The sequence below is a fragment of the Anser cygnoides genome, chromosome Z, assembly GCF_040182565.1.
Source record: "Anser cygnoides isolate HZ-2024a breed goose chromosome Z, Taihu_goose_T2T_genome, whole genome shotgun sequence".
Lineage (NCBI taxonomy): Eukaryota > Metazoa > Chordata > Aves > Anseriformes > Anatidae > Anser > Anser cygnoides.
The window spans coordinates 58,799,964-58,814,412 of record NC_089912.1 but is presented as its reverse complement, the minus strand read 5'-3'; the positions used below and the strand labels follow the sequence as shown (position 1 = coordinate 58,814,412).

General features: G+C 47.6%; 1 protein-coding gene across 7 annotated transcripts in view; it reads right to left on the bottom strand.

Moving 5' to 3' along the window:
• ARK2N (arkadia (RNF111) N-terminal like PKA signaling regulator 2N) overlaps positions 1-11,908 on the bottom strand; it is a 46,415-nt gene extending 34,507 nt beyond the window's left edge. Inside the window, exons 1-2 of one of the 7 annotated variants that reach the window (XM_066987746.1) lie at positions 9,011-9,025; positions 5,372-5,483 (exon numbers count right to left, since the gene is read on the bottom strand). The gene's annotated coding sequence lies outside the window, so the exon portion shown is untranslated. Of the gene's footprint in view, positions 1-5,371; positions 5,484-6,510; positions 6,656-8,250; positions 8,730-9,010; positions 9,138-11,885 lie in introns of those variants that run through there. The other 6 variants (XM_066987747.1, XM_066987749.1, XM_066987750.1 and 3 more) reach the window with 6 other exon arrangements.
• Between the last annotated feature and the right edge of the window lie 2,541 nt (positions 11,909-14,449).

Genomic DNA, 14,449 nt, shown 5'->3' with positions numbered 1-14,449 from the left:
AGCACATGCCTTTTATTTCCCTCTAAGTGTCACACATACCTCTGCGCTTAAAACAACACAACTGCAAACAGGACTCAATTTAACTCAAGACAGTTGACTCAGCGCTGTGTGGATGTGCGTGCACGATGCTCTAGAGCAGATTTTTCATAACACTGAGCCACCCCCGCATGGATACTGTGTAATTTATATAGTGTTCCTTTGAAAATGCTGCCCTGAAGCTGACTCACGAGCATACAATTCTACCTAAGGCACATTTCTGGGAGTGGAGTTGGCTCTTTATCAGATGATTCATAAATCAGGCCTGGTAGCAGCCCTAAAGAATAGGACCCTTTCTGCAAGGGACCTGGTAAGAGAATTGAGGTGTGAAACAAAAGAAGAAAGGATTAAAGTAATGCTCTGTTTCAACTGGTTTTGCATAAACAAACCGAGGTTAAAAATAGGCTGCTCCTACTGCGGGCTCAACAGGCTGCTATACAAATTATTCAAGGCGGAATAAAAGCTACAAGCATATGTATTAAACAAAGGTTCATGAAGCATCCTTTGAAACCTTTAAAAGCAACATTTTCCATTGTTAATAAGAAACAAGGTTTTACATTTAAATACAGGTCTTTGCATTATAATGTTTAATGCACATATCCTGCCTCTTCCAAATAAAATAAACTGTACAAATAAAATAAAGTAACTACCAGCTATGGGTTACTTTACAAGTTGACCCAGACTTCCAGAAACATTCACCAGCTGCATCACAATCCCACAAAAATCACAGTCCTTGTAAAAATAAATCCATTAGCATGCAGATAAAGGCACGTTTACCCTTCTAAAACACCAGTTCTTCCTCAGAGCATAACTGTTTTTCTTCCAAGTGCACAGTGATCTAAAGTCTACAGCACTCTCAACTCCATAAATTACAGAGGGCATATTTTTATTACTGCCTGTTCCTAAAAATTTAAGAGTTTCACTCAGATTTTCTTTATTCTTTCAATAAAACTAGTGGTAGAAATCCACGCTAGGAGAGCCATGCTTCATTTCTTTTTCTCTCTGCAATATATTCGCTTGCACAAGATCACCCTACTGAGGATAGCCATAGAGATGTACTATCTTTTTGTAAGACTTTGAGTTTAACAAACTTTCCCATTTTCGCTCTCCGCTTCTATAACTCAAAAGAAATGTATTCTGTGCTTCCTCTGTTGGTTCATGCCATTTTAAATAAGCAAACCTCTTCTCCAGAAACGTTGGTCCGTTGTTCTACTGTGGTCAATACAGCAATGCTCACAGAAAGGCCGCATCTTAAATTGTTTGGGAACAACAGTAACGCTTCAATCCTGGTCTTCAGAGTGCAGATTTGCTTTCTATTAAGAACGTTTACCTGTAAAAGCCTGAAAGTAATCACACATTGCATTACCCGATAATAGCTCAAAAGGCAAGAGCAATTTAACTTTGAGGTACGAGTCAGCTCACTGCTGTCTCCGGCAAAATCAAAGCTGATCCAGCACAGACAGGAACAAACGAACATTCTGTACCCTGCTGCTGCTGCTATTTGGAAAAAGTGAAGCAGCGGCGAGTGCTGTGGGATACTCATACGGCAGCTCCACAAGTCCTCCAGCCTCTCCAGCAGCTCAGTGCCACTGTGAGGAGGCAGAACTGCCCACCTGCTGCTCCGTCTGCGATTCGACTTCCCAGGAGGGAGCTCCCCACCTTATCGCAGGGCCAGGGGACTGAACGAGATCAGAGAACTGCACTCCAGGAGAGCAAGGTGAGCAGCCTAACGCAAAGGACAGCAGTGACAGACCTGCAGCGAGGGACAACGCCGGACGATTCACCTGATCTTGCAAAACATCACCCTGTAATTAAAGAATCCTTGACGTGGGGAGCACAGACACTCTCAACAGAGTTCTGTGCCACTGCTCCCTTCCAGTTAGGGGTCTGCCTGCTGCAGGAATCACGCCGGCTCCTGCGCTCCTCCCGCAGCTGGTGCAGCACAGGAAGGGAATCACCAGCAGCTCACAATCTCTCAAAGCTACCTAAAAGACGAAGTCATTCAATGAACTAGCACTGGTATCAATTTGACACCCATCTGTCCTTAACAAAGACGAGTTAACAGACATATTAAGCGAATTTACAGTCTGCAAGTATTTTAGGATCAGCCCATTTTACACATCTTTGTCACATATTAGTATGGAGGGAGTAAACACAAACCAAATTTCATGTATTTTAAAACTTGGAATACTTTAATTCAATACCAATACTGTTTTTTCTAAAGACAGAATCTTCCTGCCACGTGTGGAAGTGACATAAACGTTTTATGGTCTGGACAGCAGAAGAACTAGGTGACAAGCCCAGACTCTACACAAAGGCTGGAAAGGATCTATAAGCCAGACCCTCACCTCAAGTCATTTCCTCGTCCACAAGTTATTAGCACTCATTTTTTGATTTAACTATTAAGCCAGAAGTGCAAAATCTAAATGCTGTGACATGAAATTGCAGTAGGCATACTACTAAAAAATAAATGGTATCAGTACACTAAAGAGAAAGTCATTCAGTCAAATTATGAAAATTTTGGCAACAGTAGACATCAACTGCTGTTGGGCTGTTATTGACAACAAAGTCTCTTTTTTTAAAACTAGTAATAAGAGATACCAATTTATTTTGGTGTCTAACAGATTGCTAACGTAGTCCTTACACTTGCAACGTGCTCCACTGAAGGAAGCGCTCATGACGCTGCTCTGTTGTGACCTAAGGACTCGGTAAGCCACAGACAGAGCTCCAGCAGAAACAGCCTGCTGCCTTCTCGCTAAGAAAGTTCACCTTCTCACTAAGAAAGTGCTGCTGGACTGTAACCAAGACCACAGCTCAGAAGACAGCCAAACTTTTAGTCTGTATTTTCACAAATCCTAACGCACTGCTCCCTGTTTGAGGTTTCCTAAGAAACTACTGTGACAAAAAAAATGGGAAATTCTCACGGGACGCAGCAGCCATAGATGTGTGGACGCAGGCAGTCAGCAAGAGACTGGGGCATGATCTGTTACAGCAGAACAGAGCACGTAAGGAAAAAGGACAGTGCAGGAGAGGGTTAATTAGCTTCTGACAGCCAGCAGGTGAATAAATTAGTAGGAAGTACGCAGGTTGGTTCTACAACTGAACAAAAGCTGCTCTGGGTATTTCTAAAACACAAGTGACTGGGTCAGAAGCCAGCTGCATGTGCATTATGAATAATGCTTTTAATGCTGTTTTTCCTATCAGATACTGCCTAAAGCATTTACTTCCAGCTGGCACAGGTGAAGAAATCGGACCTTTGCTAGGACAGGACAACAGACAAACCAGGAAACAGGCATTTCTTTCCCACAATGTACAGAAGACTTTGCATATATTTGACTACAGGGATTAAGTACCATTCTCAGTAAGAGAACACCAAGTTATCAACTATAAAGAGAGCAAAAGAAAACTGGATGGTAGTTTTCATCAGTACCATGCAGGTATTAACAGAAAAAAAGCCTCTCTTACCCTTAAATAAAAACACTATTTACCCCCAAATGATTTTTGAATTATTGTTCTTTGCTTAAGAAAAAAAGCTCAGCTGGAAGACCTTTCTTAAGAATAATGCTAATAATTAACAATAGCAGATGTATAAGTAACATACAGACAACTTTCCTAGCAAAAGGAGATGTAGAAGAAAAAATAGCGTTAAGTCTGGAATATTTATTAAATCCCACTGTGTTCATCCAACACAGCCCTATCGTTGATGTAGCTTTACGAATTCCATAGGAACAATAAAATTCACTACAGGTGTTAAGCAGAACAAGCACTTTCACCTTACAATACAAAAAAAAAAAAAAGAGAAATCAAGTATCTTATTAAAACAACTTTTAAATTACGTGAGATCTACAGTTTCATAAGCCCTCAAAAATTAGCTAACTGTGATATCATACTCACTAGATTTCCCTAGCTTAGTTTTGCTGTATTCAACAATTTCTGGAGTTTCTGTGATTATAGTGGGCTGATAAAAGCTGTAGATCAAGCATGGCCTGGGATGCAAAGCCTGTGAATTGCCTTTGACATGACTTATTAATATCAGTAACTGAGTCATAGAAAACAAAACTTAATTTCTTTTTTTTTTTTTTAAATAACACAAATTTATTTTTAACTCCTCATATTCTACGTAATGCTGATCCAAAGGTACTACGGGTTCTGGAGGAACCATAGCTATTGACAACTCAAACTGTATTTGTAAGTAATTCAGCTCGTGGACACCGTTACCTACAAGCACGTTCTTCCCCACAGCGACAACTTCATTTCCAAAAGACATCCTGTGAAACGCAACGAGGCCTCAGGCTACCGGCATTTCATCCAGCTTACTTCCTTAGCAGAGTCTCTAAAAAAAACAACCCTTATCTTACATGTATTCCTAACGAGAGTACTGGGGATTAATAGACAGCTTCTTGGCCCAGCCTTTATCACCCTTCTTCCCTAAAATTTTGCTTGTACCAGGTTACTTAGATCTCTTTATAGCAAGAGCTGGCATTCCCACAGAGCAAGAACTGGGAGAGTAAACTGAGGAGTCGGGAGATCTCCAGCTGATTAGAAACCACGGTACAGGAGAACCGTGCTATCTTAATCTTATCTGGCTATCATGTTAAGTTGCTTCTTTTTACTTCAGCAAGTTTGACAGGACTGTTGGAGCACACGGTGCAAACTGCTATCATGGAAACGTAATATTCCCAATGAAAAACCAATTACTGAAATGTTAGAAACTACTCACAGACAACTGGCATTGCAAAGCCTGGCTCTCAGCTATTCCCAGCTCTGCTACTGAGAGCCTCTTGGTCTCTATCCATTCTGAATGAATGGAAGTGAAATCTGCTTTCTCCGAAATAGTCTTGGAAGAATAATGACCAAGCACTATGAAATAAGACATTACAGAAGAAACGTGGCAAGAACATTATCCAACCGCAGTCAGTCTCTGCCTGCTCACTTTGAGGAAATTCTAAAGCATAAAAGCAGAAGAACATCCTGCAGGACGCTGCAGAAGTTTCATTATGAAGTCAAAGCAAAGATCCAAGCACACTGAAACAAAAGTGCTAGCTCGAGTCTTAACTACCTGCATTTAATTGAAGTGTCCACCTGTTCTTCTTATGACTTAAAAGCTGACAGACTGAGACCCAACAGCTTTTAGATGTCTTCTGGGAGATGAGTATCACAAGGTGTGATACGGCCAAAGCCTGTACACTATTTTGCTAATTAAATCCATTTCTGAACATTCGAGAGACAGGGTATGTGGTGAAATCGATTTTAAAATACCTTAAATAAAAAGGGGTGCTAGGTCAGATCCCTCTGAACCTAAAGATGACTCACCACACAGCCATGGGCACGTTACCTGACCTCCCTGTGCATTCCGTAATGCATCTGCAACGGTGTAACAGCAACACCTCAGCCACTGAGCTGCATCTCATTTCCAGTCCTGAATGAGTAATCGCCGTGCGCCTCAACTGCAGAAACAAAGTCACATCCGTGCAGAAATTACTACACCGTACCAGCTCTGCTCGTGCTCATCAGCCATGCGAAGGGGGAACGCAAACAAGTGTGAACAGGCAACCACGGATTTCAATTCTCTTCGCAGCGACTGGGTGAGCGACACCATCAGTTGCTCCAGGCGAGTTCAGAGATGCACTTGGGATAAAGCAACTGCAGAGGCTTATAGTTATTCTATATCTAAATTTGTAATTAAAAAAAAAAAAAAAAAGAAAAATATTGTGTTGTGTTTTTTTTCCCCCCCTCAGAACTGCCCAGTTACATCCAAGCTCCCAGTTTGCAGACTCAAAGCAGAAATTTTCGCTGCAGCAGATCCCCGTGCCGCAACAGCTCAGCTGCCCCACAGCGACGAAGTCAAAAGCTTTGGTTCTCTGCTGAGCTCCGCTTCATGTGCTGGAAAACTGAGCCAGAAGTGGCTCCCTTGCTGCCCTGTACGCAGCCTAAGCTGCAGTCCCAGCACTGTAATCGTGCGGCAGTTCTTTATCCCTGTGCTCTTTCCCAGCCCCGAGCCCGTCACGCTCTCCCGCGGCCGTTTCACTTTTGGTTCCCCACAATGTGCAAGTCAGCAAACACTGTTCAAGTTCTGGTACTTCCTTCCAGGAGCGCCTCTTCTGAGGTGCGAGCTACGTGCTTGCTGCTGCAGTACTGAAATCTTTCACTTTGATCTAGTAAATGTGTTATTAAGCCTGCTGCCCAGTTTCTGTCAATGTTTACGGGTTTGAAAGCCACACGGTCAGCTGCAGACAAAAACGCAGAAGCCGAGATTGACCGTAGACCCCGTGCTGCACAGAAAGCACCATCAACCCACCGCCTTTGAGACGTTACGGAGAATGAGACGCAGGTTGACGGAACAATTTACTCATGTGAAAAGTTTCCAAGCTTTCAACGTTTTCAGCAGTAATATTTTGGCCAGAGCGTAACCAGACAGCTCTGACTGTTCGCGCAGAGCGAAGCCACCTCAGCACAGCGTGCGGATACTCTCACCTTGGAAAAAGATGTTTTTGTGACATGCTGATAATCCGGGTGGGTCGCAAACAGCACGGGCATCCTTGGCGGAGCAGGGGGATGATGGGATCATATGTAAGAGATAGCGAAGAAAGTGAACAAAATCGGTTCTGGCCTTGGAGGCAAGGCGAGAAAGCCTGCACTGTAAATGTAAACACCCAGCAAGGAGACGGGGCGGGGGGGGGGGGGGGGGAAGGTCAGGAAAAACGAGGCAATTATTTCTTGTTGTTCCGATCAGGTTACACCAAAAGCCCCTCATGATTCTCTATATTTGCTCTTTGTTCATCCAGTCTTATCTTACCCCACTAATCCCCACCTCCTCCACACTGTCAGCTGCCCGTTCGCCAGACGCAGGCAGACATCCTTCCTTCCTACCTCCCCGCTATCGCTCACGGCACAGCTCGGCTCACGTGCTGGGACCGCCGCATATTTACCGTTCCCAACTGCCTCGCGGTCGGCTCCGGGTTTCTTCCCCTTTTGCTTCCCTCCGCGGTACCCAGCTCGACGCATCCACTCATTTCCCAACTCGTTTTTTTTTGTGCGCTTCGTGTTTTTACCGGGCGGGCAGCCCCCGTGCAAGAGCAGAGGGTCGGGCTGCACCGCGACGCGCGTTGCGCGCGAGGAAAGAGCCCTTTCCTCTTCCTGATTTCCCAGGAATTTCTCATCGCACCTCTTTGTGAAGCCTATGCGCTAGCCAACTAGCAATTAGCTCGAAGAGCAAACAGAAATAGTCGACACATTATAATTAAAAATTCAAGTGCTTAAAAATGAGTCAGAAGTGTTATTCTCATACTTGAGCACAAATACCAGCTGCCTATACTCACGTACTGCCTTCCCTCACCCCCCGTCCCTCCTCCTAGCCACCCAGACAAAACACCAGCCTTGCTGGTATGCCAGAACCACAGAGAGCAACCTTTTATTAGCTTTTAGTAGCCACATAACCACCTGCTTTGGAGCTTCCTTCGCCAGCAGCAGGCTCCTCTAGATCACTGGACACATGAAATGCTCAGAAAACTGCTGAAAACCGACTGCCGTGAGGGAGATGAGCTCACTGCGCTTCATCCCACTGCTTTTGTACCGAGCGTTTACCTGTGATCTGAGCTCCCCGTGGGGCGTCTGGGTTTAGCAAACCCGCCTCACAAGCAACTTACTGTTCTCCCCAAAGGTCGTTACAAACTTATTTCCTCCACAGAGGCAGCTTTCCCTCCTCCGGGGCAGAAGGGAAGCTGCACTGCCTGACTTCAGCTCTTCTCTCGGGAACGGCGATTACGGGTGCGAAGGGAGGCAGGAGGGCCACACGATGAACGCCTCAAAGGATCGCCATAACCACTTCCCACTTATTGGGAGTACACGGTATATCACCAAGGTCAGACCTTGAGTTTATAAATCGATTTAAGCAACTTAAAAACACTTTAGGACAAACATTCTAAGTGTAAACGTTTGTCTGCTGTTCTAAGGGGAGAGGTAATACGTTTGCACTTAAAGTTTTCAGCCTGAAAACTGCAAGTATCCTGTCCTGTAAGTAGACTGCTGTTTGGTCTTATGCTTGACGAGTGCCAGAAATGACTTAAAGCCAAATAAAAATCTACTTGGAGAGGAGCTGTTTAAGAGAAAACTTACATTTTTCAGGAGACGATTACGGGTCCAAAGCTTTACTGTTCATTCACTTTTAAAAGCCAGAATTACAAGCCAGTAAAAAAGTAACAAATCGTGACTTACGCTTACGCCACAGCCTCTCCACAGCCAAGTTGTTGGAGCCTTTGAGGTGCAGCGGGGCACTTTGTGCCGGTTTAAAGCACGCAGGGAGGTGCAGGCAAGACCCTGCTTAACCCGGTTATCGCCGTCAGGGCCTCACACCGATACCTACAGACTCCGACACGCGCAGCCGGATCCCACCACGAAGGAACCAAGACGTGGGCACAGCCAGGAGCTGCTGGGGAAGGCTGGAAGCTCCCTGCCAGCTGCACGGCCCCCCGAAAAGAGGGGGCGAGGCTTTCTGGAGCAGCCTCGTAGGCGTTCGCCCGATAACCTCGATGCGAAGCTGTGACCCTGAAACCGGGGAAAAGCGCTTGGCTGCTGCCAGCCGCTCGGTCTGCCTCTCTTTTTACTCAAAGAGGGGCAAGCGGCAGAGTTAAAACTTTACATTCTCCTCGCTCAAAGCCGCACCTGCACCCGCTACGCCTCGGCAGCCACCTCGGGCTGGCTGAGCGGTGACACCACAACTTTTCCCCCACAAAAAAAACCCCCCCCCCCCCCCCCCCAAAAAAAACACCACAACACCGCCACGCGAAACGAGGCCGCGCACAGCACCGGCGGGGCGCGCAGCCCCACACCTCCGCCCCCGAAAGTTGTGCTTTCCTCCCCAAAATCTCCCCCCGTAACACAACACACACACCCCCGCCTCGGGGGCGACACCGTGACGGGACGCGGGGTAACGGCGGCCACAACGGCCGGGCCCGGCCGCTCCGCCCGCACTCACCTGGGCGCCGAGGGCCCCTCCTGGCCTCCCCCCCGGGGGGGCAGCGGCTGGGGCATGGGCGGCCGCGAGGAGCCGGGGGGGGGGGGGGGGGAGGGACTCCGCCGCGGCCCCGACACCGGAGAAAATGTCCCCGGAGGCCGCGGGGCTCCGCCGCCCGCCGTCACTTCCGCAGCCGGAGCAGGCGAGAGCCGCGCAGAGCGGCCGCCGCCCCGCAGCGCCTCGCCGCGGCGGAGGCCGGGGACGGGGAGAGGGGAGCGGGCAGGGGCGGCGGGGTCTGGGTGTGAGGGGAGCGGGGTCGGCCTCGGCTCGGCCCCCCTGGGTTTGGCCCTCGTCGGGGCTCGCGGCGGCGGCCCCCTCAGGGAGCGCCCGAGCCCCGCCGCCGGCCCCCCCCCGGTGCCTCAGGGGAGGCGGTGGACGTGGGGAGTGAAGGGAGGGCGACGCGTGTGGGAATAAAGATGTGTCCTAAAGATGTGGCTTTGTCCTAAGGACGTGGTTTTTTGGGGGTGCTTCGGAGCGGCCGTCGTTTGTAGGGGCACCGGACTCGTCCGAAGTCGGTGCATACAGAATCGGCGCGTCGAAATCGGCCCGTCCAAAATCACCACATCCAAAATCACCGCGTCCAAAATCGGCCCGTCCGGAATCGGCACATCAAAACTGGCACATAAAAAGCTGGCACACAAAATCGGCCCGTCCAAAGTCGCCCCATCCAAAATTGGCACCTCAAAATCGGCCCGTCCAAAATCACCGTATCCAAAATCGCCACATCCAGAATCGGCACATCAAAATCGGCACATACGAAACTGGCACACAAAATCAGCCCATCCAAAGTTGCCCCATCCAAAATTGGCACCTCAAAATTGGTGCATCAAAATCAGCCCATCCAAAATCATCACATCAAAATTGGCCCTTCTAAAATCCACCCCTTCAAAATCAGCCCGTCCAAAATTGGCCCACCCAAAATCCGCCCACCCAAAATCCGCCCAACCTGCCGCTGGTGGTCTCAGGAGCAGAGGGCACAAGGAGGGCACTGTGAGAGGACAAGGGGTAACGGGCATATGTTGAACCACAGGACGTTTTGTTGCCCCATGAGGAAGGGCTTTACGGTGAGGTGACAGAGCGCTGGGACAGGCTGCACAGAGAGGTTGTGGGGTCTCCTCTGGAGATAGCCCAAACCTGCCTGGGTGCCGTGCTGTGTAACATGCTCTGGGTGACCCTGCTGGGCAGGGGGTTGGACTGGGTGATCTCCAGAGGTCCCTTCCCACCTGAACCGTTCTGTGAACGATCCCTGGGCACCCCTGCTGGCAGCTCAAACCCAGAATCACCTCTGATTTAGCCGTGCCCTCCCACCGATTAAAACCATCTCTGAGAACCTGGCTGGAGACCTCTGGTCCAACAGCCCAGCATCTCTATTTAAAGGAAAGGACGTGCTTCAGAGGCACGACTCCTGAGAGACAGCCGGCGGGTGGCACGCGGTTACGCACGCGTTAGGGCACAGCAGCGAGGAACAGGCAATGCCGTTTTGGACGGCGTACAGGAAAGCATAACGGCACAGGCGAGGGCGGCGAGCATCTGCCGCACATTTGCAAAGAAGAGCGATAAATGGAAAGGAGCTCAAAGAACCGCAACTGAAGGAATCAGCAGCCCGGAGGCATTACGAAAGAAAGAAGAGATTCTGAATACAATAGGTACAATATAATTAGTAAACTAAGCAGGGACACATTAGTGATCTGTAAATATTTGAATGAAGTAAATGGCATGAAGGGAGAAGACTGGTGATACATTCATGATTTTAATGGGGTGAAATTAAGAAAGGGCATGTTTAAGCTGAGAATCAGGGTGGAAAGCTTTTGAATAGAGAACCGTAGGCTGGAAAATTGTCTCCCTGAGGGAAGTGGTGAAAGCTTTATTGCCTGAGACTTTAAATGCCAGATTAGGACAAATACCAGGGGGATCATGTTGAATTTCAGGGAGATGGGCTGAAAGATTAGGAGAGGAAGAAGAAAAGCAAGAGGTGGTGCCGGCTCCAGGAATTTAGGGAGTACAGCCTAGCAACTCCTGTACACTCCTTTGGCTCCCTTTTATCACTCCTAGGCTGCGTCTGCCAAGAGTGAAATTATTTCGGCATTAGCTACCCCCACAAGGAAGCAATAAGAACTCCTCCGCCATGGCTGAGACATGGGAGTCTCGGCAGAACGCCTCTCGGAAGGCTCACCAGGGAAGCAGCAGAGGTTTGTTTAACTATGGAAGGAGGCACAGCACGAGCTTCCAGGGGACCTCGACATCCCCTCTGCAGCACTCGCGCTTCCCCAAAGACAATGGGAGGAAATTAGCTCAGCGTTCGCCTGCGGTGCGACAATGTCTAGCAGACGCGGGAATGACCCTGCGCTGTGCTCCCGTGTCAAAGTAAAAGCTGGCTGCCAAGCTGCTCAGCTAGCGTTTCCAGGCTGGTTTCCCTTGCTGGGTTTTGCAGGGGGAGCAGAGCTCCTCCGTACCTGCTCACATCTTTTGTCCCCCCCCAAGGGCAGAAGTTTCCCTCCAGCTCCAGATCAGGAGAATGATTTTTCAAGAGCCCATCCCCGTGGGTCCAAGGGCAGCATCCATAAGCACATTACTAAACATCCTCTGCAGAAGGAATATATAGAAACTTCACCTTCTGAGTAACATTTAAAAAACGCCCATTTTCCAAGCTCAGCTGCAGGCTGCCAAGCGTCTGAAGTCACAAATGCTGAAACCCAGCCAAGCCATCCTCTCTGCGCTCCTTCTCCCTCACCATGTCACATCGTCTCCTCCACTTGCTGACCTAGGATCAGAGAAGAGGTGCCCAGGGCACCAGCACAGGGGTGGAAATGCCCCCACACGGCCCTAAAGGGCTCACCCCTTCTCTAGCTGCAGCCCTCCTCTCCCAGGGAAGGAAGGAAGACAAACCTTCCTCACGGCTGGGTTTTGCCAGCCAATGTTGGCTAATTAAGCAGCTGTGCTGTGCTGCTTAATTAGCATTAAAGGCACATCTAGCATGGGGCTAGAGGAAACATTTATTACATTAGGTCGTGGGTTTGGAGGGTTGGTGGTATTTTTTTTAATTTTTTTTTTAAACCAGAGATTGCATGGTTTAGGAAGAATGTTGTAATGCTGAATTACTTAAAGGCAGATGGAGGTAGTGCTGTGTCCTACCACGTAGGTGGAACCCAGCTAAGAACGAAGGAAATGCAAGTTTGACTTGAAGCACATGCTTACTGGTAAAGCCTCTGCTTACTCACTTGTGAATTATTTTTTTTTTTTTAAGTGAAATATTTCTGAATTGGAGAAGCAGAAATCCTTCCAGCCTGAAACAAAATCGTTTTAATGAAGTTAGTGCATAAGAAAATGTAAAATGCTTCTAAAGCCACGTGAAGATACTAACAGCAACAACATACTTGGAGACAAATCTGAAGGATTTCCTGCAGCATGCACGGCTGTGCAGACCAGAATTACTATTGTTCCAGTGCTGGTCCCCGTAATTTAAAAACTCAAAGAAGAGATTAGAAATACAAAATCTTTCCCAGACCTATTCAGTACTAGATGTGATTAAAAAACAAAACAAAACAAAAAAAAACCCTTAAGTACATTTACAGGCATGTTGGCACATACCATTTGTTTAGAACTTCCCAAAATGGAATTCTTTATCAAAAGAATATTCGGAGTGTTTTACGGGAGAAAGTACAATATGCAGCCAACTTCTTTTTCAAATACATCTTGAAACTACTTTAAGATTTTAAAAATATATTTAATTCCAAAGTTTTCTATCTACTTAAGGGTTGAGATGAATGAAGAAAATTTTGAACGTTTTCAGCCAGAGTAAGCTTGAAAAGCAACCTCAATGAACCATTTGCAACAAATAGAATATTTGTATAATATGGACTAGACAAATTATAGGCAAGAGAGTCCATCCATCTTTTGATCCAACGTATTTGGAGTAAATATATATTTTATCTCATTGGCCTTAATTTTGCCTCCTGATTTTATTTCTCTAGCATTTTATTTTTATTATTCTAGTTTAAGTACCTAAGCATTTTCATTTAAATAAATCCGTATCACTGAGCTGATTTGAAGATGATTTTTTTATTGTTATTTTCTAAAGCAATTATTATTTTGCATGTTATCCTGATAAGAACAGTCTATCACTTTGTGGTAAAATTTATTACACATTTATACAAGTTTATACTTGAGGTTGACCGCTGATTTTCACGCCTACTGCATAATTTTAAATCCTTTTTTTAAAAAAAAAAAAAAGAAAAAGGTGGAATTTGGATCCTCACATTTCCTAGCGGGAAGAATTGAATGAGCTGTGACAAAGCACACACACGTCCTGCACGGGTCGGCAGTACAGCGGGGCGATCCCCAGCTCAGGCTGAGCCGAGGGAGCCCCACACGACTGCAAGCGTGTGTAGGTGTTATTACACAGCATCCCCAAAAATCAGGCTCAGAGCGGAGCTGCTGATGTAATCTGCAATTGGGCTGAAGAAGCAAAAGCCTCCCCAGGCAATTGTGTCATTCCCAGTTGGGTGATTATTTCCTAATATGCAGCAGCAGAGAGGTCCAGCTGGCAGCCTCCCTCCAGGCTGCGGCGCAGCTCCCTGCCACCCGCTCTGACCTCCGTGGAAACACTCAGCAGCTGCCAGGGCAGAGGGCAAAGCCCAAAAATCAAACATTTTCTTGGCCAAGTGCGCTCCTGTCTCGGCAGCACCTCTGCAAGTTGTTCCTGTGCTGGCATCCGACCCCCAGTTTGGAAAAGCTGGGCTGACCTAGAATACCAGCGGCGAGGAGGCATGTCTCTGATTGCCCTGCCCATGCAAACGAGTAACTGAAGAGCTGAGACGTCTTACCGACAGTCCATTTGCTGCATAAATCTCATTTATTTGACTTTCCCCGTTCTCATCAAAAGCTGAACTGTAGGACCTGACAACTGGCCCCTGATTTATGTTGCATGTGCTGCAGATGGCTCAGCTGTGGCACACAGCTCGCATGCAGCTGCTGGGTGGTTTTCCGCCCCCCCCCTTACATTTCCAACCCCGGGAAGCAACACGCGGCTATCTTTGGACAGCTCTCGAGTCAGAGTCCGGCCCTGCCGACCTCTGTAGTCGGGCTTTCTGCCAGGGAGTGAGCCACAACACACGCTGCCGTGCTGTGAAACAACACAGCCAGGAGCCATGCAGCTGCCCTGCGGGTGCAGGCGTAGAGACCCCCCCTTTCCCCCCGCCAAATTTCCCCAACTGGTGCGGTATTGTGTGATAAAGTGGTGCTCAGGGAGTGCTGCTGCCCCAGGAAGCCTGCTCAAGCCTTGAGTCATGGTAACACATGTGCAATAAAAAGCCTTCGTGTGTTTGCTGAGTAAGTCCCGAGGCTTTCATTGTCAAACAGGGCTGGTAGCATCCTCGAGCAGTCATCTAATCCATCTCACTA